Source organism: Temnothorax longispinosus, chromosome 9, assembly GCF_030848805.1.
Source record: "Temnothorax longispinosus isolate EJ_2023e chromosome 9, Tlon_JGU_v1, whole genome shotgun sequence".
Taxonomy (NCBI): Eukaryota; Metazoa; Arthropoda; class Insecta; order Hymenoptera; family Formicidae; genus Temnothorax; species Temnothorax longispinosus.
Window position 1 is genome coordinate 7,569,276 of NC_092366.1, and position 26,417 is coordinate 7,595,692.

General features: G+C 33.7%; 4 long non-coding RNA genes and 1 pseudogene across 6 annotated transcripts; 3 read left to right on the top strand and 2 right to left on the bottom strand.

The window, feature by feature from the left end:
- Nucleotides 1-20,791, bottom strand: LOC139819051 (uncharacterized). The gene is made up of 4 exons (XR_011733586.1): nt 20,682-20,791; nt 4,583-5,389; nt 3,759-4,446; nt 1-525 (listed from the first exon to the last, which is right to left on the bottom strand). It is a non-coding gene; the product is annotated as an uncharacterized lncRNA (long non-coding RNA).
- LOC139819050 (uncharacterized) lies at nt 4,277-21,640 on the top strand. 3 transcript variants are annotated; one of them, XR_011733585.1, is made up of 3 exons: nt 4,277-4,418; nt 4,765-5,051; nt 20,634-21,640. It is a non-coding gene; the product is annotated as an uncharacterized lncRNA (long non-coding RNA). The 3 variants fall into 3 exon arrangements; XR_011733584.1 differs by lacking the exon at nt 20,634-21,640 and adding an exon at nt 5,340-6,374; XR_011733583.1 differs by lacking the exon at nt 20,634-21,640 and adding an exon at nt 5,340-6,374 and having other exon boundaries at nt 4,765-4,933.
- Nucleotides 7,549-9,322, top strand: LOC139819052 (uncharacterized). The gene is made up of 3 exons (XR_011733587.1): nt 7,549-7,747; nt 7,962-8,061; nt 9,191-9,322. It is a non-coding gene; the product is annotated as an uncharacterized lncRNA (long non-coding RNA).
- LOC139819044 (uncharacterized) overlaps nt 9,493-26,417 on the bottom strand; it is a 17,475-nt pseudogene continuing 550 nt past the window's right edge.
- LOC139819053 (uncharacterized) lies at nt 22,496-23,527 on the top strand. Its single transcript, XR_011733588.1, has 2 exons — nt 22,496-23,245; nt 23,353-23,527. It is a non-coding gene; the product is annotated as an uncharacterized lncRNA (long non-coding RNA).

A 26,417-nucleotide genomic window follows, 5' to 3' on the forward strand; every position in this document is an offset into this window, starting at 1 on the left:
CGGGTGCGGAGTTTACGCACGAGCCGAAGGCGAGTGCGGTCACCGCACCCGGGAATTTTCATCTTACGACACTTGTTACACAAATAACTATTACAAGTTCGAATTTTTTAGTACTATTGTGTATTGAGAATTGAGAGTAACTGTAAAAAATTTCATGCAAATCGGTTTACTAGTTTCCGAGATATTTCTGGTACCGATTTTTAAAAGCACCGTTTCGAGAAAATTGCGTTTAAAGTTTTACGTGACAGTGACACTAATATAATAATAGCTGCATGCTGTGGGTAAATTGTTGAATAAAATTTTTTCTTATCTTACGCAGCATCGTCGATGCCTGGGCTATAGAATACTTCTTCTTTTGACGAGCAGCCTCCTCGTTATCCCTTTTTTACTCTTTGATCTTCGTTCGTACGTCTTTCGACGAACTCTGCATGAAACGTTTCCGGACCTATGTTTATAGAAACTTTTTTGCCCCACATTCAATTTCCTATAAGACTCTGTAGTTTTATTGACCTGACCTGGAACATCCTGTATATATGTATACACTCAACGATGTATGACAATTATTGATGAAGTAACACCTAAGTCTAGAATAAGCAATGTCTAAACTATTACCATATCCTGTAGCCTCGATCCTACCCACACAGCACACTGTATCCTGAGGATATCCCAAACTGACCAAGATTTCCAAATACGATCCCATGGATATCACAGCAGGTGATCCGGGATATTCCAATAAGATATCGTGAGATATCCTATATGATCTCAGGATATCTAAATATTCTGCCATATCCGTTTGGCTTTGCATAAGATATCTTAAGAGATCTTCTGAAGGATATCTTTTAGAATATATTATTTTTCGTAAATTCTCAGGTTGTACTTGTAATATCTCACAGTAGTATATTATTTTTCGTAAATTCTCGTATACTACTCAGAATATATAAATTAATACGGATCAGAAGATAAAGTCCGCTCGCAGCGTGTTGCTTTCACCGACGACGCCGAATCGGCTAAGTCCGAAGGCGGCGCGGTCGCTGCTTCCGGTACCATCAAACACACAAAAAAGGCGAATATTATGTATGTGCGAGCGTACACGTGGGCGAGCTTATCATTCTACAAATATGTTTCAACCGCAATTAAGCGACGACAATAAGAAACCACTAGGCTTCCCCTCCCCCGATGCCGCTATTGTTATAACCGGTATATTAATACATTTTTAATTGTAGCGCGATAGAAAACATACGGTCTCGGGCGGAGGAGGGAAAAAACCAAGTGTCCCTTCATAAAAATTCTAATAGCGCCTTTTCTAACGTTCTTTTTTTCCTTCTTGAACAAGACCATCCTTGTTGCATAATTAAATATTTTCCCTACGTAAAAATATATTTTGTTTTGGACATGTCTGTGTAACGTAAAAAAGGACTTGGTCACTCGTGAAAAAGCCGAGACCGTATGTTTTCTGTAGTAATCAGCAACATTACATTTATTGCTGTTATTTTTTTTTACAAAAAGTGTTAAAGTTTAAAAGTACTTTATATGTACCTCTATTTTTTTACCTCGGATCGAAAGCTTTATTAGACTCGTACGTGTGATATGTATTTTTATTTTTACTAATTGTATTTTTTTTAATTAGAGGTACTTTGTTTAAAAACTATATATCTTTTAATAAATAAAGATTTAATATGCAATATACTTATTTTTTCATGTACATCGTGGACAGAAAGATTGATTTTTTATAATATTGGAATGTATTTGTTTAATTTTACAATTTATTTTCCAATGGAAGAATTCTTTTATTAAGCAACACGAATGCACATTCCGAAATTTATCACAAAAGAGAAACAATATTTCTGTCCACGATTGTATACGATTATCCCTTTCTGGTTAAACCATAATTTTATTGTATATAAATATCCAAACGATATCGCGAGTGCTATAATTAATATCTTGCGATATCTTTCGATCTCCCTCGGATATCCTGTGAAGATGTCTGCAAGATCTAAATAGCCGGACACTTGTGCATCCACTGGATATCCACCGGATATCTGAGACCATTTTGGGATGTCCCGCGGTTATTGCGATATCCCAAAATGATGTCTGTAGGACGTCCCTCAGATAAAGTGTGCTGTGTGGGTAATAATGTAAGATTCTATCTAATTTATAAAGTAAGAGAAAATTATAGAAAATGTTTGTAACGCGATCAATATTCCTTTTCTAAAAATATTTTCTGATTCTTACATCTAAAATGATATTTGAATGATCTACTAAATGTTTTTATCTTGATATAAAAAATAATAGGAACCGTTTCTACTGTCCTAAATATTTGAAAATAAACGGTAATCTAAATATCAAGAAATTGATGCAGTTAAATAGACAAGTAAATATCTGATATTTAGAAATAGATGTGTTAATCGATTGTTTAAAACGTTTAATATTTCAAAATTAAAAAAAAATTTTATTATATTACATCGAAAATATAAACGTATAATCCTTTTAGATCTTTAAATTTATATTGAAAAATTAAAAAAGCTAGTATTAACCCTTAAATGCCACACCTCTCAAGAATCTCGTAAATGACACATGGGGTCAAAAAGACCCCAACATGAAAAATGTCTCCTTACTCATTGATTTTCTGATATTTAGTGATGAAAATTATTTTCAATGTTGTTCAAGGCTTAGAAAAAAGAATAAAATGCTTATATTGTGAAAATTTCAATTTCAACATAGTATAAAAAATTAAGTAAACTGAGTACTGCTAAGTGTACAAACGGGTAGATCAATCACTCAACTATCATCAATGGGAGCATGAGCTCCATTTTTGGGGGTAACATTTAAAATATATCGATGTAAAGGGTCTGGGGTCCGCTGGACCCCGGGTGGCATTTAAGGGTTAATCGTACATATTTTATTTATTCTCATAATTATTGGTGGACTTGCACAGTCTCGAAAAAAATGTACCGAAATTTGAAAACTCGTATATTGTCCCAAAAAGTCAAAATCCCAAATTTATGAACGGTGACAATGTGCCGAAGGGCATAATCTCGAAATCTTAGAAACGTGACAATTACTAGAGTAAATTATCGTAAGTTACTACAAAATTCCGTTTACGCGAAGGAATTATTGTAAGTTACTACAGAAGTAACGCCCGCATAAACGTAGAGTAAATGTGCCGAAATGTCATAATCCCGAAATCTTAGAAATGAGACAATGTCTCGAAAGTTATACCGTTCAATCGTATACATACATATATATATACTTTGACGACTGTCTTTAAATTAACCGTAACGATAAAAAGCGTAGGGTAACTCGGGGGAATATGCCACAGCGCACTGACGTTAATGACGTTTTAATGACGTCTCGAGACGTCATTAAAACGTTATTTAACGTCAGTGCGCTACTAGGGTAAACTCTTCTTCTCTCAAACTCACGCGACTCATGCTATTTACGCGGAATAAACTTGAGATTCTCCCACTGATGTAGCATTTTTGTAAAATCATATTTTCTTAAACTATATTAAAATATATTAAATTATGTGTCATATAATTTATTCGGGTGCTTTTTATTCCTATATTTATTCATATTTACCTATACACATATTATTGCATTATTAGCAAGTTGATCTCATATTTTTTAAATATAATACGGTAAGTGAGTTCACTATAATTACATGTTTTACATGGCTTTATCTAAAATTTTTATTAATAAATTCCGACTGAATATCAGTTTGAGGAAAACAGAGCGTTGATAATAATTGACACACTGACCTGTAAATTGCTTCGACTTTGGTCGTTTATTTACTTAAATGCTCACTTCACTGTGTCGTTTCGTAAAGCCTCCCGCGAAGTGATACACGCAGAACGCATAAGTGACAGGCTATATCTACATCAGTGCATTTTTTTTATACTCTTGAATGAAATTGCGAGTATACGTATGTTTTTATTCGGCACTGCCATGCAGATGACGACTGTCACGAACACGACATATGATCTGCTTGGTCACCATTTATACCGTCGGACTTCCTGATTTATTCTTAGATAACTAAGCCTTGGCCAACATTAAACACATGTCGATTTATCTCTCAATAAACCAATAGACGCTAATTTAAATGAGATAACAGAGCGATGATAACACTAGTGTGATCATGAACTGAATACGACAAGCAGTTAGAAGCAGTAGAAGCGTACACTTATCATCCTGGTACCTATTGAGACAAGAGTGGGGGGCAATCGTGGCGCAGAGAGATGCGCTGGTCTAGTGAGCCGGAGAACCGAGTTCAAATCCCAAGTATACACCGTTTAACACAAGCTATCCACATCGTCCACTGTACCACTATTATTTAGAAGCGACACCATGTGCATTTTGCGAGAATAGGAGGTCATGGATATGTACGGCCCTCGGTGTATGTCGGCCATCCTCAATCTTTGGTAAATGCTCATTATCCTATTACTTGATCTGGGAAAATGGTATAAGTATAATGTTTCATTAACTTAACATTCGCAATATTTTATTTATATTACTCTCATTTTATTGAAAATTTAAACTTTATTTAATTTTATATTTTAAATGTAATATTTAATTTTTGAAATACCTATATGTAACACCTAGAAATTTGCCTTACGGGACAAATATGTACGTCACTGTATTATTGACAAACAGCTTTCCTTGGAGTTAATTATATAACATCACAAATGCTGATATTTGTCGTGTTTTTGTACACGAATTGATCATGTAAGTTACTGAATACTTCATATAAGAATGATATTTCTCCAGATGGTACACAACCGAAGGAAAAGATCGGATCCTGCAAGCACCGAATCAACTAAATCTGAGATCATTGCACATGACAATGATGTGGCCGCGAAGTCGTCCTTAACTGACGCCAAGCATCATACAACCATCGACTCGTTACTTCCAGAAAACGAGCCTACTGATACTACTGGTAAATATTCCAAAGAACAAAAACAAAATTTGTGATATCTTCAAATAGTAATCTAATGCACCGTTTATCTTGAAAATCGTGTAACTTCAGCTTATACGAGTTCCAATGAAACGCAAAAGTAAAAAAATCAATGTACCGATCACTGAAAAAAAATTTTTAGATCAAAAAATTATTCATTTAGATATTGTGGCCAAAAGATTATTTATTTAATATAATACACATATTTATTTAGAATTAAATATTTTTACTTAATTTAAATAAAAATATTTAATTCTAAATAAAGATGTGTATTATATTAAGTAAATAATATCTTGGCCATAATATAAATGAATATTTTTTGGATCTAAGTATTTTTTTCTCAATGTATTAGTACGAATTCGCTTGAATGTAAACTGTTCAATTACAGATAAGCGGGTGGAGAACCGTCAGATCACAAATGACTATATACAAGAAAAACTACGTTAGAGAAGAAAGAACGTGGTTTCTTGTATAGTCATCTAACGTGGATTTGTTGTATAGTCATTCGTGATTAAATCAAATACGGGAGTTTTTATCCAGACACCAGCAGGCAACCAGGCCGATACCGACGACGATTTGGGCTCTCTTTCAAAGGAAGATGCGTGCTGATGTAGAGGGAATGATTTCTGCCCATACTCGATACCGCCGCAAAAATGCATAAATGACTTTTGCAATAATTACAATTATACTATGTCGCATTATATCCATAGTATAATTGGAATTATTGCAAAAGTCATTTATCGGCAATCAATGAGATTGTCGGTGCGCCATATGACACAAATGACAGACCGTTCCCAAATTATAATTTTAATATTTATATGATTATCCGTACGATTGGAACAGTGATTGTCCCTGCATTGTCCCAATCATTGTCCCATATATAATTTAAAAAATTGTATAGAATTTTGAATTAAATTAAAAAAAAAAAGAAATAAAAATTTGAAGAAAAACAAGACGAATTGTATATAAAGTCTATAATGTTGTAAAACAGAGAGGGGGGGAAGAAAGAGATTGAAAATGTATTAAAAATCGTGAATTATGATCTCTGAAATCTTGAATTATATAATCTCTGAAATATTAAAGCAATAAAGATTTTTATATTAAATTTACAAATATATAAGTAACTGTGTAACAAGTTTATCAATGATATATTAAAATGTAGAGTCTTCCATGTTTTTTAATGTGATCTATAATTGAAGTAATCCATGTTAAAAAAAAATCCAAGTCAACGAAGTCAAACATTATACAATCTCTCATTTTGCATCGTAAAAGGAAGTATTTTGTAACTTTGTATGACAAAATTGAGAGTAAAAGTTAATTAAAAAGCCATTAAAGAGAATAATTAAGTTTTCTTATACATATAATGTTATAATTCTCAGATTTTTCTCGATATAATTATGGTAATCTTAAATTTATATTATATATAAAACCCACAACCAACACACACACACACACACACACACACACACACACACACACACAGCACATAATATTGCAGAAATATTGCAGTAATATTGCAATATAGTGGAAATATTACGTATTACAATGAAATATTTCAGAAATATTACTGATGTATTACACGTTTTTTAAATAATATTGAAATATTACAGTAATATTGCTGCAATATATTGTTGAAATATAATACTTTAAGTAGCAAAATAATGTCAAATGACATTTTAATGACATCTTATTGACGTCATTAAGACGTTATTAAGGTATCACACAATCATACGTATTGCACAGATAATATATACCAGTTAAAGAATTTTGGACTGAAAGAAAAAAAAATCTAAATCAAAAAATGTGATGAAATCAAAAAGACTGACTTGTACTTTTGGGGAATAAAAGTGATTAAGATAAATTTTATAAGTGGTGGTATTTAATTTTATAACTTGTTATTTATGTTTTGTAATAATAAAAGGTAATTATATATACAATTAATTTTTAATTAAGAGCCAGTAAGTAAATTGATAATAAAATAAGTGGATAAAATTTAAAATTTATATTTCTTATATAATCAATATTAAACTTTTCAAATTACGAGTTTGTCACACGGATAAACAGAACGTTTCTGAGTGCGTAAGTGGAGGGAAGAACGCTAGTGTGTGTGGCTATGCGCTTGGTCGCAGCACCGACCTCCACCATTCCCAGTCTTCTCTCGCTGTCTCTTGCATGGCTCCGTGGGACCACGCAATCACGTGTACGACACCGCACAAAAACAATCGTGTTAATTTCAGGCAATTTTTCTTTATTTAATAAATATTGTTCACACAAATATTTTTAAAAGTATTTTTGTATAATTATTACTAATATGTACATTGTACATATATATTTGGCGATTTGTCTTTAAATCTAAAAATAGAGATTACGTGGCACAATGGTCTGCAAAAACCACGTTAATATTATAAAAATCATTTCAATGACCATCTTAAAATACATATATTTGCCTTTATAACCTTATTGAACGAGTCTCTAATAAAATTATTTATTAACGGTTTCATACTTAAATCTTGATGCTAACTTAACCTCAAAATTTTTAACAGTTTAATCCAACTGGAGCCTTTAGTTGGAGATACGTGATAGAAATATGCCGATCCCAAATCTCCTAAAAAGCAGTTTAATCATTAATTAAATGATTTAACCATAATTATTTAACCATTTACATGATTTTATAATAATTATATTGTTCTTATTCTATATGTTACAGTATTGCTTTCCATCAGTGGATGTTCATGTAGTCCAGAGCAGCACCAAGTAGTTTGATAGAAGAGCAAAAGATTTATTTATTAGATATATGTAAGTAAGAAAAAGTTAAATTTGATATAAACCATACTTTCCAATATTAATCGTCAATACTGAAAATCCAAAGTATACGTGTAACATCAACTACAGATTTTCAGTATACATAGATAGTGAATATCACAATACAGATTCATACTTAACCTATTTTTATGTTTAAAATATATAATTAGATGTAAATAATAATTACTGTTTTTGTATTATGTTGCAGTGTTACGTTGCTTTCCATCAGTGGAAGTTCACGCAGAGCAGCACCAAGCAGTTTGATTTCTATCAAACTCTTCTGAGCGACAGCTTCATTTATTAGATACGTAAGTAAGAAAATTTAAACTTGGTATAAACTGCGTTCCCCAATATTTTAATATCCAGTACTGAAAATATAAAGTGTATGTATAACATTAACAATAGATTTTCAGTATAGACAGTGAATATCGGAACACGTCATACTTAACCCCGTACTCTTATGTTTTAATATGTAATTATGTATGAAATAAACAGGGTGATTTTTATTTCGTGTGCCAATCATCTCCGCTATAATTATCTCAGAAAGTATTGATTTATTGGAAAAATGTTTCAAATAAAAGTTGGAGAGTTCAAGGAGGACCAATAGACATTTTTATTAGATTTTGAGTCCGGGACCTGTGTTAAGCCTAATAGGATCCAAGTCAAATTATTTAAATAAAAACCTCTTTTTTATGGTATCATCTTTTTCTACTAATTAATATGAACAACTTTTGTCTGAAACATTTTTTTATTTGCCTTATACTTTTTGAGATATTCAAGGAAAACTTGGTATTTTTTCCAATATTTAGCTTACAATAGATGTTTGTCAATAAATGTTCGTTGGAGTGAAAAGTGGTACAGGACTTTTTGACTTGATTTGGTTTCAAGAATATACTGTTGCAATAGTATTCTAATTTCTTTAAATAATTGTGTACACATGAAAGCTTCAAGAAAATGTATACACAAATATTTAAAGAAATTAGGGTATTATTGCAATAGCATATTCTTGAGACCATATCAAGTCAAAAAGTCTTGTATCATTTTTCCCTCCGACAAGCATTTATCAAGATATAAGCTAAATATTAAAAATTACCAAATCTTTCTTGAATATCTCAAAAAGTATAAGGCAAATAAAAATGTTTCAGACAAAAGTTGTTTATATTAATATTAGTAGAAAAAGATGATGTAATAAAAAAAAGGAGTTATTATTTTAAAAAATTGACTTGGACCCTACTGGGCTCAACATGGGTTCCAGACTCAAAATCTAATAAGATCATCCATTATTCCTCTATAAACCCTCCAACTTTTATCTGAAACATTTTTCCATTAAACCAATACTTTCTGAGATAATTAGTGAAGATAATTGGCATACAAAATAAAACTCACCTTGTATAATTAGATATAAATAATAATTACAGTTTTTGTATTATGTTACAGTGTTACGTCATTCTTTATCAGTGGAAATTCATACAGTGCAGAGTAGCATGGAGCAGTTTTGAAGAAGAAAGAGATAGAAAAATAATATCAATATTATTTTCTTAATATTGTATGTAATACTATTATTAAAAATAACAATTTGATAAAATTTAATAATATTCATTAAAATGTTTTAATTTTTAGCAATATTAAATAAATATTATCTAATATTACACAAATAATATTATTGCGTTTACAATATCAATATTATTTTAAAATTGTATGTAACAATACTATTAAAAATAATTTAATAAAATTTAAAAAACATTATTAAAATGGTTTTTTAATTCCTAGCAATATTATACAAATATCACGCAAATATTATAGTAATTTTACCGTAATATTACTGATATATTGCAGTAATATTACCGTAATATTACTGAAATAAATATCAGTAATATTACTGATATTCATTTTCGCGGACATTTTAATATTACTGAGATATCTCAGTAATATTACTGCAATATTTCTGATACATTTCATTGTAATATTGCAATGAAAAATAATATTGCTGCAATATTTCTGCAATATTATATGCTGTGTGGGAACATTATATTACATCATAAAAGAATAATTTTTGATCTTTTAAACTAAAAGATTTGTCATTATTATATCAATTCCATGATGACTATTTTTTTAAAGCGCGCCAATATTTCTATTATTCTATTGTTTTCTATTTTAATGTATTTGCTGTACTTTGTCATGCCTATTATTATTTTTTTTCTACATTATTTATTACAACAAAAGTCAAGTATTCATTAAAGATCCAGCAAACCCCATTCGTCATACATTGGAATTCTCTTCATCATCAATTTTTTATAACTCTCGCTCTTTAGACCCGGACTTGAAAAAGTATTAGGATTCATCATCTCATCTAAATCTTTCACCTCAGCTTTGCTGCACTGCACTATCGGTAAACATGAGAAGGATGATATCATTCCATAACTGGCTCTTTGTTTCAGGGTAGCTTTCAGTTCTTCCATGGTGGGTGGCTGCGTCTTGCAGCCTAGTTGCTTCATAGTCGCCGACAGCGCGCCAAGATATTCATTTAATAAAACATCTCTCTTGTTTTCAATGACATCCGGGGAAGGACTTGTATTGAGAAAATATTGAAGATCGATTGCCGGCGATGTGTAGACACACATTTGGAAATCCACCTGTAATATCAAACAAACTCTGTCGATCAATCGATTTTTTAAGCTCCTGGCAATTGAATTGGAAATGAAATCCGTGCCCGGGAAAGAAATGGGACTCGTGTTTAGAAAATCGCGGCAAGAAAGTTGAGAGTTCGCGCGAATGACACCGGCAAACAGGTGGCGGTTGTACCTGAATGTGATGAAACTAGATTTATGCATTATTCATAATCTACTGCAATTTTAAGTATCTCATATTAGCGCTGCCTCTTTGTCTTGATCGCTAAAGTCGATGTTGCGAATTATTGGGCGCGTTCAGCAGACACCTGTTGCACAATTGTTGAGTTCGTCTTATCAACACTCTGCGTTGATTCGTTGGTTCTAAAAGTAAGAACCAATCACGTTCGATTGCTACTGAGCGGCTTAGTCTGCTGAACGCGACCATTAAAATGCGTTAACATATACCGTACACTTTTTGGAATATTATATATTTACTTATATATATTCATTACTTATTCATTTTGTTAATTTTTATGTAAATTTATTTTGCATTTAACTGTAACTTGCATTGCATTCAACTACAAAAATGATAATAAAAATTCAGAAATATAGATAATTAAAACAAAGTGACTAAACAATGCTATACCTATTTATATTTGATTTATGCTCACGATGCTTTACAGTTTTCAAAATTAATCTTTTAAGATATAGTTTTAAAGTAAATACGCTGTTTCAACAATATACATTATGTCATTACGTGCAGGTACAAATTAGATTTCACGAATTTCGTCATTCAATCTTAAATTTTAATCGTGATTATAATAATAAATAAATCAATAAACTTGTATTTAAAGGAAATACATATTTTTTTATAATGTAGTGGTACTTACACAAATGTGCTGAATAGGTTTGCCATTATTGTCATATTTGAACAACATATTGTTTACCCAGAAATCGCCGTGATTAATAACATTGAATTCATCCTCACATAACTTGGATGCATCTATTCCTATTTTATATATATGGTCGGTGAGTTTAGCAATTTTTTCCGAGTATCTAACAATAAATAAAAGTCACATAAACATGGAATTCTATAAAATTATGGAAAAATCATAAATATTTGCTGTATATTCTAAACAACAATTTGTGTTTCTATATATATTTGCCAGTTTCTGCTTATTATGCTTATTTATGTTATCTTAAACATTAAGAATTAGATTAATAAATATTGCGTTTATTCATGTAAATCTTACTTTTTCATTCCTGGCCAATTTGCAACCTCATCTGCTAAAGCTTTAAGACTCATAACGAAAAAATTTTGCAGTTCTAGCGGGTGCTGATCGTTAAATATTCCTTTCGTATACATATCTTTTTGCTTTGGTTCCTAGATATTAAAATATTTTTATCAAAGAACATTGATATTTATTCATTTAATTATAAAATTTAGTAAATAAGTTTGTAGTGTGGACTGGAAATTTGAAACATGTATACATGAGGCTATAGAAAAAAATCTACGACATGAATTTCAATAACATGTGATTTCTTAACAAATTTAGAAAACATTTTTTTTTTTAAGATAGTTACAAGGAGGACTATTTGTTACAATTTCTTAATGTAAATTTCAATATAAATTACAAATTAAACGGTTTCGTAAATGTAGAAAGACTTACTGCTTACAATTGGTTAGGCACATACGTGTCCATTTAAGCTAAAAGCAGCTTTTCTTTTTTAATTGCTTTAGTTTCGAAGGTATTTGATATACGCGATATTTTAGTCGAGGAAAAGTCGATTTTCCTTAGGTAGTTAGGTACTAATTGTAAGAGAATAATTTGATATATTATTTGTGCGTGATAAATCAAAATTTATTTATTATAAGTTCTTCTTACATCTTCGTCCGAACGTTTCGACTCCGCATTGAGCCATCGTCAACGGCATAACAAATACAATTTAATAATTCTCACGATCTCCGTTTTACGCTATGGATGAGTACTTCGGGACTGGAAAGTCGGAAAGCCGATTTGCTCGTCTGCTCGTTACGTGTTGACGTAGGTATGGTTGGAATGTGATGTCATAGTCAAGTGATCAGGAGAACGCTGCAAGTATGAGAATTAATATCGTGGTCATTTTTAAATCCATTGTTCAGCAATGCGACCTTAGTCGCACTACGTAAGATACAAGGCCAAGGGATATGATGTACCTCCCGCGGTGCATCCTGGGTGTAGTGCTAAAGCAGCCCGCAATTTTTATTTGACTTTAGCTGTGTTTTGAAACTCATAAAAACCATCTTATGTTTCAATTTTGACAAAAAAATTCGAAGGCAAAGCAATTTTAAATTTTAACATAAAAAATGGCGATAACTCGAAAACAACGCATTTTTTGAACCTATATGTTTGTATCAACTTTCTTTCTTGTTTTTGGTTCCCCACTCATCTTTCGAGCGATTAACCTCGACTTACGGAACACCCTGTATAAAGTTCAAGACTATTTATACTTATTATATATGTCGCCTTAGTCGCATTGCTGAACAATGGATTTAAAAATAACCATGATATCAATTCTCATACTTACGTTCTCCTGATCTCTTAACTGTGACATCACATTCCAACCATACGTCAATACGTTACGAGCAGACGAGCAGATCGGCTTTCCGATTTTCCACTCTTTCCAGTCCCGAAGCACTCATCCATAGCGTACCTAACGAAGATCGTGAGAATTATTAAATATTGTATTTGTGTTATGCCGCTGATGATGGCTCAATGCGAAGCCGAAACGTTCGGACAAAAATATAAGAAGAATTAATAAATAAATTTCGATTTATCACGCACAAATAACCGCGTTGGCTTTCGATGGCCAGATTTAATTTGATATACGTTTTGAGTAAATTGTAGTCTTTTTTTCATGAAAGATACTTTTTCAAATTGTTTTCTTGGCTAAACGCCGAGGCACGTGCTGTATAAAGGATAATAAAGGATATTGGACTTTGATCGATTAAAACGGTTATTCTCCGCCAGGCATTTTTGCTGGATTATTCGCCGTGTAGTTTCGAACTCCCATTCGACCATACAAAATCACTGCGGTTTACGGTAACCATTTTACCGCACGCATTATTACAGTGTATGTACATATCTGTAGCATCAGAGGTTTAGGATACGATATTTATCTTGATTATTGACGGAAATATGTCAACTTTTAGGTAATTACTGCCTACGCGTCGCGGAGTACCCTAGGCGTGCGCGCTCGCGCTCAATTGTACTACAAGACAATTAAGTTCAGACAAGTTCAGAGTTTCAATTGTTTTAACAATACAATTGAGCGCGAGCGCGCAAGCCTAGGGTACTCCGCGACGCGTAGGCAGTAATTATTTAAAAATTAACATATATCCGTCAATAATCAAGATTTTGGAAAAAATTCAAACGCCATTTTGTTTGTCGTGAAAAGAGGAACAAATTTTCTCCAGTTCATTTTTTTATAGGATGTATAGTTTGATCGCTAGGGCAATTTAAACAAATAAATTGTTACTAACTTTTTATTGCATCGACTTACGAAAAAACTATTTACAGATTCTTGTTCTACGACTCAAAAAACATAAAAAAAACATTAACTTAAGCCATGAACCTCGAAAAAATGCTCAATCGACCTGGCGACTCGACTACACGGTATTAAAACAAAATTTGTACCCTTTTAAAATATTAATTAGAAACTACTTCTCTATAAGATCTAAAGTGTTAAGCACATTGTCCTAAAGCTTTACAAGTTTCAAACTTATTTCTTGATAGTATTTGAAGCAATTAATGTTTCGTCGCTTTAAAATATATTAATGTCTATTATATGAAACATTTGAATATTTCCGACGACTATGTATAATGTGTTTAATATAGTGCAATATTCGTATAATATAGTACAAGAAGTCTTCTAGCATGCAATACAAAATGACTTTCCATATATAGTTATTTGTGTAACAAGTGCCGTAAGATGAAAATTCCCGGGTGCGGAGTTTACGCACGAGCCGAAGGCGAGTGCGGTAACCGCACCCGAGAATTTTCATCTTTACGCACGGCTTACACACTCTATTTTATGTTGCAAGTGCCTGGAAAGTGGTCTATCACGCACGCGTAGCGTGCGTAATGGGGCACGTGTTGCATAAAATATATTACTTATATCATTCAGGGAATATTAACATGGAAATTTGCACCTTGTATGGTCCATGGTTTCGTGCCACTAACCTGAATTCGTGATAATCGCAATAAGACATTACAAGTGAGTCACGCGTAGTGATTTACCTTTTCGCATATGGCTACAGAAGCTGCATGAAACCTGGCTAGTCCGTCAAGCGCCAATATGGTATGAGCTAGGTCAAGACCAGACAGACGATTGGCCATGCGAAAGCCGAGAGGCGCAAGATCCTCGATCACCAGGAGCGTTGGATTTTTATTTTGCACGTATAGGCCCTTCCCGCTTAAGCGATGCTCCGGCCCTAACAACTTATTCATTTTATCCAAGGTATCTGACATCATCAATATTTCGATGTCAAAGACGCCTGATAATTCGATCTGTAAAAAGTTTATTTAAGATTAACAAATAAAATCTTTTAAATCAAACAAACATGCAATTAGTTTTGTGATGTAAGAGTTTAAATAAAAAGTTTTGGTTTCTCAGAAATGACAAATAAATAATAATTTTATTCCGCAAATCAAAATTGTTTTTAAAATGACTCAAGCATATACTTTTCTTCTAAATGTAGGTATAGGTGCCTCTATGAACTTGATAAAAATAATTTTATTTTCAATCACTGATTGCCTCAAAAATAATTGTCCTGATCTTTTTGTTGAGCAGAAATCTACTTCGAAATAGTAGAATCTGCCACTTAATTTGATTTATTTGTATTAGAAATATTATATTAGTTGAATCAACTTACAAAGTGACGAATGCCTTCAGCTACAGGCGCGATTTTGACAATGATTGATTTCTTCTCCGTAATTTTTACTGTCGCTTTGGTCACGCGAAAATTCGGCAGTAACCCTAATCATATCGCTTGTGTAGCCGTCACCCTTAGCCGTGGCTGATTTCGAGAATATCTCGATCACCTGAATCGAGTTGTCGCCTTCCGACTTTCGCAGGATCTTCTCCACGAAGCATAGATTCAGCCATGCCGGTGTCTCTAGGGCCATTTCTGAAATTGGAATTAGAATTGGAATTGGAGAATTTTCCCAACAAATCATTGTTCTTCCTACCGTGTCACGAAACGCTAAAACGATTCTTTACGATAACTTATTGTTCGCAGCGAGATTTATCACGTTTTTTCTCCCTTTTTTATCCGCTCCCTCCCACTCATTAATGTCGCGCCACCCTTCCACCGTTTTTTTTTCCCCGCCCGCTTTACCGTCGTTTTTTCCTTCATATCCGTCGATATTCAAGAAGGGCGCGCATTCTCCTCCTATACGTTTTTGAGTTAAGAGCTGTTTCCCCCTTTTCTCTTCCCCCCTTTTTGGTCAACGGCATACGTACGTTCCGCCACCGTCGAATGTGATCGAGTTCCCGGTATTTGCGAGAAATTTACGACGCGTCTGTGTGTGTGGCGCGCCGCTTGCGTAAGTTGTGGTCCATGCGGCCATATTTCACCTTGATGAGTTTTCCTCAGAAATGTTTTTTCCGCTGTTTTCTCATAATCAAATCCGCCCATTATTAGATGGACGTTAATGACTGAACTTATGAGGAACACATATAATTTTAATAATATACTAAATAATTTATAGCAATGATATAAATTACAATGAAAATGGTTTACTTATCAAGTGCCAGAAATGCAAATAAATGACAAACTTTTTTATTCTTTAATCGATTTCAAATAACTTTATTTTAATTAAATTATGATACATCTTATTGCAATGATTAATGTAATAAATGGATGAAATGAATTTAAGAAAATTTGATAAAATAGATGGTAACATTTAAAAAATGCACATAATTATACAAATTTTATACTACATAAATATGTATTGATATATTAATTGTGTAATACCTCTTTTTTTAGTTGTACTATTTTCACATTATATAACTCTAACATCCTAACATTAATCACTACGAAAACAAAACAACGAGATAAGATTAAAGTTGAAAACTATTCATTTGACGTAATAATTGCTCAAGCAAGTACGTAATCGCGTATGTCATGCTTATTATAGATAAAGCATAACATATGATTATACACTTGCAGTAAAGTCACTACGCTATTGAAGAATATGAACGTAATTTTCTTTATATCAAAGTCAAATTATTATTATTTAGTCAAAATTGTTGTATGTTTTACATTGTTACGTCTTAATATGTTACTTTTTATTTATTTGAAATACCTGCTATAAAAATTAATAGCTTTACCACAATTTTCAATGTCAATAATCATCAATTTGCCACGTCACATAATAAGTATGTAAATCTGTTTGATTGTTTATTCTATTATATTACCATTATTATAGTTTTTTCTAAGAAGTATTCACAACAGATTTCTATGTATTTTTATTTTAATATTTTAATACATTTTGATTAGAATAGCATACTATATTGCTTAATTGTTAAAGGCATAAAAAGTCGGCCTCAAGTAGTCCCAGCTACAAAAATATCGCGCAAATTATATTTGCTGCACAGAAAACTCATAAAGTACATGTAACACTCAAATGAATCTTGTTAGATTAAATCTACTTATCTTAAAAGAAACAAACCCAAGTTTTCTCCTCAATTTTGATGAACTTTAGGTCTTTTCATTACAGATAAAAATTAGAGTATAGTGTTTAGTGGCTTTTTATGAAGTTACTGCGATAATACTAGAAGTAAGTATATTCTATAATAGTAGGCAAAGTAAGGGCGTTCTAGGCCAGTTTGTGGTGGGGGTATGACGTCACCGGCGTGGTGGGGAAGACGTCATCGGCGTGAAGAGGGGATGACGTCATCTGCGTGGAGAGGATGGCGGCATGTTTGCATCATTAATTAAATAATTATATTAATTAAATTAGGTTATAAAATTATATTAATTTATAGGTTATAAATATTAAATTAATTGAGTTAGGTTATGATTCATTATAACCTAATTTAATTAATTTAATTATTTATAACCTATAAATTAATATAATTTTATAACCTAATTTAATTAATATAATTATTTAATAAAAAAATTACGTGACTTAAACTATTGAGTGAACGCAGAAGAGATAACGTTCGAAGACCTTTTTTTTCTAGGTCTACGTTTAACAAAAAAATCAACAAAAAACCATATTAGAAATGTGGTTCCACCTTTTTTTCTATTCCCTTTAGAACTAAATCTTTAGGGATGTTCGGGAATAATGCCGTGACGTCTAATGAGATAAGTATTTCGTCATCGTTGATTTCCTTATTATTGATAAACCTCGCAAAGGACCAACTATCTTTAATATGTGATTTCGGTTCCGGAATTGACGAGTGTAAGGTCTTTTGGAGGAGACCTAGCAACATTTAGAGCGGGCCTTCCCAACGCTGAGACAATTGCGTTCTTATAATTCTAGTTATAGAATAGTCATATTCAACCTACTCAATTAATTTTATAAATGAATCATAACCTATAAATAATATAATATAATTTTATAACCTAATTTAATTAATATAATTATTTAATTAATGATGCAAACATGCCGCCATCCCCTCCACGCTGATGACGTCATCCCCTCTTCACGCCGATGACGTCATCCCCACCACGCCGGTGACGTCATACCCCCCACCACAAACTGGCCTAGAACGCCCTTACTTTACCTACTGTACTGCTAAGTGTACAAACGGGTAGGTCAATCACTCAACTATCATCAATGGGAGCATGAGCTCCATTTTTGGGGGTAACATTTGAAAATATATCGATGTAAAGGGTCTGCTGGACCCCGGGTGGCATTTAAGGGTTAATCGTATATATTTTATTTATTCTCATAATTATTGGTGGACTTGCACAGTCTCGAAAAAAATGTACCGAAATTTGAAAACTCGTATATTGTCCCAAAAAGTCAAAATCCCAAAATTTATGAAACGTGACAATGTGCCGAAAGGGCATTATCTCGAAATCTTAGAAACGTGACAATTACTAGAGTAAATTATCGTAAGTTACTACAAAATTCCGTTTACGCGAAGGAATTATCGTAAGTTACTACAGAAGTAACGCTCGCATAAACGTAGTAAATGTGCCGAAATGTCATAATCCCGAAATCTTAGAAAGGAGACAATGTCCCGAAAAGTTATACCGTATTCAATCGTATATATATATACCTTGACGACTGCCGTTAAATTAACCGTAACGATAAAAAGCGTAGGATGTAACTCGGGGGAATATGCCACAGCGCACTGACGTTAAATGACGTTTTAATGACGTCTCTAGACGTCTCGAGACGTCATTAAAACGTCATTTAACGTCAGTGCGCTACTAGGGTAAACTCTTCTTCTCTCAAACTCACGCGACTCATGCAATTTACGCGGAATAAACTTGAGATTCTCTCACTGATGTAGCATTTTTGTAAAATCATATTTTCTTAAACTATATTAAAATATATTAAATTATGTGTCATATAATTTATTCGGGTGCTTTTTATTCCTATTTATTCATATTTACCTATACACATATTATTGCATTATTAGCAAGTTGATCTCATATTTTTTAAATATAATACGGTAAGTGAATTCACTATAATTACATGTTTTACATGGCTTTATCTAAAATTTTTATTAATAAATTCCGACTGAATATCAGTTTGAGGAAAACAGAGCGTTGATAATAATTTACACACTGACCTGTAAATTGCTTCGACTTTGGTCGTTTATTTCACTTAAATGGTCACTTCACTGATGTGCCGTTTCGTAAAGCCTCCCGCGAAGTGATATACGCAGAACGCATAAGTGACAGGCTATATCTACATCAGTGCATTTTTTTATATTCTTGAATAAAATTGCGAGTATATGTATGTTTTTATTCGGCACTGCAGATGACGACTGTCACGAACACGACATATGATCTGCTTGGTCACTATTTATACCGTCGGACTTTCTGATTTATTCTTAGATAACTAAGCCTATGGCCAACATTAAACACATGTCGATTTATCTCTCAATAAACCAATAGACGCTAACTTAAATAAGATAACAGAGCGATGATAACACTCATGTGATCATGTACTGAATACGACAAGCAGTTAGAAGCAGTAGAAGCGTACACTTCATCCTGGTATTGAGACAAGAGTGGGGGGCAATCGTGGCGCAGAGAGATGCGCTGGTCTAGTGAGCCGGAGAACCGAGTTCAAATCCCAAGTATACACCGTTTAACACAAGCTATCCACATCGTCCACTGTACCACTATTATTTAGAAGCGACACCATGTGCATTTCGCGAGAATAGGAGGTCATGGATATGTACGGCCCTCGGTGTATGTCGGCCATCCTCAATCTTTGGTAAATGCTCATTATCCTATTACTTGATCTGGGAAAATGGTATAAGTATAATGTTTCAGTAACTTAACATTCGCAATATTTTATTTATATTACTCTCATTTTATTGAAAATTTAAACTTTATTTAATTTTATATTTTAAATGTAATATTTAATTTGAAATACCTATATGTAACACCTAGAAATTTGCCTTACGGGACAAATATGTACGTCACTGTATTATTGACAAACAGCTTTTCTTGGAGTTAATTATATAACACAAATGCTGATATTTGTTGTGTTTTTGTACACGAATTGATCATGTAAGTTACTGAATACTTCATAAGAATGATATTTCTCCAGATGGTACACAACCGATAAGATCGGATCCTGCAAGTACCGAATCAACTAAATCTGAGATTATTGCACATGACAATGATGTGGCCGCGAAGTCGTCCTTAACTGACGCCAAGCATCCTACAACCATCGACTCGTTACTTCCAGAAAACGAGCCTACTGATACTACTGGTAAACATTCCAAAGAACAAAAACAAAATTTGTGATATCTTTAAATAGTAATCTAATGCACCGTTTATCTTGAAAATCGTGTAACTTCAGCTTATACGAGTTCCAATGAGACGCAAAAGTAAAAAAATCAATGTACCGATCACTGAAAAAAAATTTTTAGATAAAAAAAATTATTTATTTAGATTGTGGCCAAGATGTGTATTATATTAAGTAAATAATATCTTGGCCATAATATAAATGAATATTTTTTTGGATCTAAGTATCTTTTTCTCAATGTATTAGTACGAATTCGCTTGAATGTAAACTGTTCAATTACAGATAAGCGGGTGGAGAACCGTCAGATCACGAATGACTATACAAGAAAACTACGTTAGAGAAGAAAGAACGTGGTTTTCTTGTATATAAGTCATCTAACGTGGATTTGTTGTATAGTCATTCGTGATTAAATCAAATACGGGGGTTTTATCCAGACACCAAATGGTGCGGAGCAGGCAACCAGGCCGATACCGACGACGATTTGGGCTCTCTTTCAAAGAAAGATGCGTGCTGATGTAGAGGGAATGATTTCTGCCCATACTCGATACCGCCGCAAAAATGCATAAATGACTTTTGCAATAATTACAATTATACTATGTTGCATTATATCCATAGTATAATTGGAATTATTGCAAAAGTCATTTATCGGCAACCAATGAGATTGTCGGTGCGCCATATGACACAAATGACAGACCGTTCCCAAATTATAATTTTAACTATTTATATGATTATCCGTACGATTGGAACAATGATTGTCCCTGCATTGTCCCAATCATTGTCCCAATCATTGTCCCATATATAATTTAAAAAATTGTATAGAATTTTGAATTAGATTAAAAAAAAAAGAAATAAAAATTTGAAGAAAAACAAGACGAATTGTAAAGTCTATAATGTTGTAAAACAGAGAGGGGGGGAGGAAGAAAGAGATTAAAAATGTATTAAAAATCGTGAATTATGATCTCTGAAATCTTGAATTATATAATCTCTGAAATTAAAGCAATAAAGATTTTTATATTAAATTTACAAATATATAAGTAACTGTGTAACAAGTTTATCAATGATATTAAAATGTAGAGTCTTCCATGTTTTTTAATGTGATCTATAATTGAAGTAATCCATGTTAAAAAAAAATTCAAGTCAACGAAGTCAAACATTATACAATCTCTCATTTTGCATCGTAAAAAGAAGTATTTTGTAACTTTGAATGACAAAATTGAGAGTAAAAGTTAATTAAAAAGCCATTAAAGAGAATAATTAAGTTTTCTTATAAATATAATGTTATAATTCTCAGATTTTTCTCGATATAATTATGGTAATCTTAAAACCTCGAAAAAAAAACAGTGGTAGTATTATACCTTAAAAAAATCTAAGTAACAAGTGGTAGACGAAATCTTTGTATCTTGAAAAATCTCGAAAAAACCTAAACAGTAGTATCTTCACCTCGAAAAAAAAAACAAAGTAGTAGTATTATACCTCGAAAAAACCTAAGTAACAAGTGGACGTAATCTTTGTATCTCCAAAAATCTCGAAAAAACCTAAGCAGTATTTTTATTTCCACAAAATTATTACTCAAGTGATACACATCACAAAATTACGTTACCTTATCAAAAAATGAGTCGCGCTTCAAGTGATCTATTATTACAATTACAAAAAAGAAATGATATCTTTTTTTAAATTACAGCGCCAATTACAGAGAACATATATTTTTTGAGATACAAAGATTACGTCTACCACTTGTTACTTAGGTTTTTTCGAAGTATAATATTACTACTGCTTTTCTTCGATTAGAATAAAAAATTGAATCATGAAGAATTACACAGGTAACAGTACAAAATACAAATATTTTATTAAAATATTTAAACCCAACAAGGGAATACAAGGTATTTAAATACAAAGTTTATATATGTATTTTAAAAGATTTAATCGCATCGCAAAGAATTACAGAGGTAACAGTACAAAAAATAAAAATATTTTATTAAAATACATAAATTTTTCTTGTCAAAAAACTTGGCGCTGCTAGACCTCAAAATTAGGTCAGCCTGGTGTGTATGTGCGAGCGAGAGGAGGGGCGATGTTTGTGGTAATTTGTACAAATCGCCCCTCACTCTCGCCATCTCTTCTCTCTCTCTCTCTAGCAGCGCCAAGTTTTTTGACAAGAAAAATTTATGTATTTTAATAAAATATTTTTATTTTTTGTACTGTTACCTCTGTAATTCTTTGCGATGCGATTAAATCTTTTAAAATACATATATAAACTTTGTATTTAAATACCTTGTATTCCCTTGTTGGGTTTAAATATTTTAATAAAATATTTGTATTTTGTACTGTTACCTGTGTAATTCTTCATGATTCAATTTTTTATTCTAATCGAAGAAAAGCAGTAGTAATATTATACTTCGAAAAAACCTAAGTAACAAGTGGTAGACGTAATCTTTGTATCTCAAAAAATATATGTTCTCTGTAATTGGCGCTGTAATTTAAAAAGAGATATCATTTCTTTTTTGTAATTGTAATAATAGATCACTTGAAGCGCGACTCATTTTTTGATAAGGTAACGTAATTTTGTGATGTGTATCACTTGAGTAATAATTTTGTGGAAATAAAAATAATACTGCTTAGGTTTTTTCGAGATTTTTGGAGATACAAAGATTACGTCCACCACTTGTTACTTAGGTTTTTTCGAGGTATAATACTACTACTTTGTTTTTTTTTTCGAGGTGAAGATACTACTGTTTAGGTTTTTTCGAGATTTTTCAAGATACAAAGATTTCGTCTACCACTTGTTACTTAGATTTTTTTAAGGTATAATACTACCACTGTTTTTTTTCGAGGTAACAACATATACACTACTATGCGTGTACTTGGCGCCTTTCTTTACCTTTTTTTTAAAAAAGGTAATTTTGTACAGATATCACGCCTTTTTGTAGTATTACGCATTGTATAAACAATATGTACAGGGTGTTATTTCGAGGTATAATACTACCACTTTGTTTTTTTCGAGGTAACAACATAATACATATATACTACTATGCGTGTACTTGGCGCATTTTTTTACCTTTTTTTTGAAAAAGGTAATTTTGTACGGATATCACGCCTTTTTGTAGTGTCATATAAGACGTCGGCGTTAGAAGTAGATAGAAAAAGAAGTATCTTAATAAAAAATTTTCACATTTGGACTTTGCGTCGCAATATCTCCGCTCGTAAGCTATCGATCAAGCCTACTTAGAACTTGATCCGTTCACTCGTTATTGAGATCTCAACATCTCGGGTACTCGCAACCCGTCGCGTCGCGTAAAAGAGTCACGGTCGGTCTCGCTCCGCGTGTACTTGGCGCGAGACACTACCGTGTCTCTTGATTCTGCCGCTAGGGAATTTTTAAGTCGATTCTTATGAATCAAGCTTGAATTCGATGTCTAGGTGTCCCAGGTTGCCGATGACGAGGTTCACATAGTGCGCTTCATAGTTTTCGGTATTCAGGTGTATTAATACCTTGAATTCGATGTCCACGTGTTCCAGGTTGCTGATGTCGGGTTCCAGATAGTGCGCTCTATAGTTTTCGGTGTCCAGGTATAACAATACGTTGAATTCGATGTCTAGGTGTCCCACGTTTCCGATGACGAGGTCCACATAGTGCGCTCCGTAGTTTTCGGTGTCTACGTGTATTAATACCTCGAATTCGATATCTACGTGTCCTACATTCAGATTTAAAGTTATTAATACACCTAGACACCAAAAACTACAAAGCGCACTATGTGGACCTCGTCATCGGCAACCTGAAACACGTAGACATTAAATTCGAGGTATTATTACATCTAGACACCGAAAACTACGGAGCGCGCTATCTGGACCTCGTCATCAGCAACCTGAGACACCTAGACATCAATTTCAAAATATTAATACACGTAGACACCGACAACTACGGAGCGCACTATGTGGATCTCGTCATCGGCAACCTGGGACACCTAGACATCGAATTCAAGGTATTAATACACGTAGACACCGAAAACTACGGAGCTCACTATCTAGACATTGTCATCGGCAACCTGGGACACCTAGACATTGCATTCAACGTATTATTACACCTGGACACCAAAAACTACGAAGCGCACTATGTGGACTTTGTCATCGCCAACCTGGGACACCTAGACATCGAATTCAACGTACGATTACACCTGGACACCGAAAACTATGAAGCGCACTATCTGGATCCCGTCATCAGCAACCTGGGACACGTGGACATCAAATTCAAGGTATTAATACACGTAGACACCAAAAACTACGGAGCGCACTATGTGGACCTCGTCATCGGCAACCTGGGACACCTAGACATCGAATTCAACGTACGATTACACCTGGACACCGAAAACTATGAAGCGCACTATCTGGATCCCGTCATCGGCAACCTGGAACACGTGGACATCGAATTCAAGGTATTAATACACGTAGACACCGAAAACTACGAAGCGCACTATGTGGACCTTGTCATCGGCAACCTGGGACACCTAGACATCGAATTCAACGTACGATTACACCTGGACACCGAAAACTATAAAGCGCACTATCTGGATCTTGTCATCGGCAACCTGGGACACGTGGACATCGAATTCAAGGTATTAATACACGTAGACACCGAAAACTACGGAGCGCGCTATGTGGATCTCGTCATCGGCAACCTGGGACACCTAAACATCGAATTCAAGGTATTAATACACGTAGACACCGAAAACTACGGAGCTCACTATCTAGACATTGTCATCGGCAACCTGGGACACCTAGACATTGCATTCAACGTATTATTACACCTGGACACCAAAAACTACGAAGCGCACTATGTGGACCTCGTCATCGCCAACCTGGGACACCTAGACATCGAATTCAACGTACGATTACACCTGGACACCGAAAACTATGAAGCGCACTATCTGGATCCCGTCATCAGCAACCTGGGACACGTGGACATCAAATTCAAGGTATTAATACACGTAGACACCGAAAACTACGAAGCGCACTATGTGGACCTCGTCATCGGCAACCTGGACACCTAGACATCGAATTCAACGTACAATTACACCTGGACACCGAAAACTATGAAGCGCACTATCTGGATCTTATCATCGGCAACCTGGAACACGTGGACATCGAATTCAAGGTATTAATACACGTAGACATCGAAAACTACGGAGCGCACTATGTGGACCTCGTCATCGGCAACCTGGGACACGTAGACATCGAATTCAACGTATTATTACACCTGGACACCGAAAACTATGAAGCGCACTATCTGGATCTTGTCATCGGCAACCTGGGACATGTGGACATCGAATTCAAGGTATTAATACACGTAAACACCGAAAACTACGGAGCGCACTATGTGGACCTCGTCATCGGCAACCTGGGACACGTAGACATCGAATTCAACGTATTATTACACCTGGACACCGAAAACTATGAAGCGCACTATCTGGACCTCGTCATCGGCAACCTGGGATACTTAGACATCGAATTCAAGCTTGATTCATAAGAATCGACTTAAAAATTCCCTAGCGGCACTTTCTGCCAAGCGTAGAGAACCTTCTTTTCCGGCAGCGGTGGTAATACGATGTAAGGATACGAAATCTCTCCAGATAAACATGAAGGAATTGACTCAATATATATTATATAAGTATATACCTAATTTACCTAAAATATTTAAATAAAAATCTTACTCCTGACCGATAAGTTTATCGACCTAATTTCGAAATACGCGCGCGATATCGAAACTGGCGATACCTGCGCCGCCAGCGTCGAAAAAGTGAAAGTAACGTTTCTGATTATGACGTCATCATACAAGAACATCGGCGTTAGGAGGAGGAGTATCTTAAAAATAAATTTTCACATTTGGACTTTGCGTCGCAATATCTCCGCTCGTAGGGCACGTAGCGGAATATTATGAGAGAAACCCCCCCCTAATTGGACCCCAAGCTATCGATCAAGCCTACTTAGAACTTGATCCGTTCACTCGTTATCGAGATCTCAACATCTCGGGTACTCGCAACCCGTCGCGTCGCGTAAAAGAGTCACGGTCGG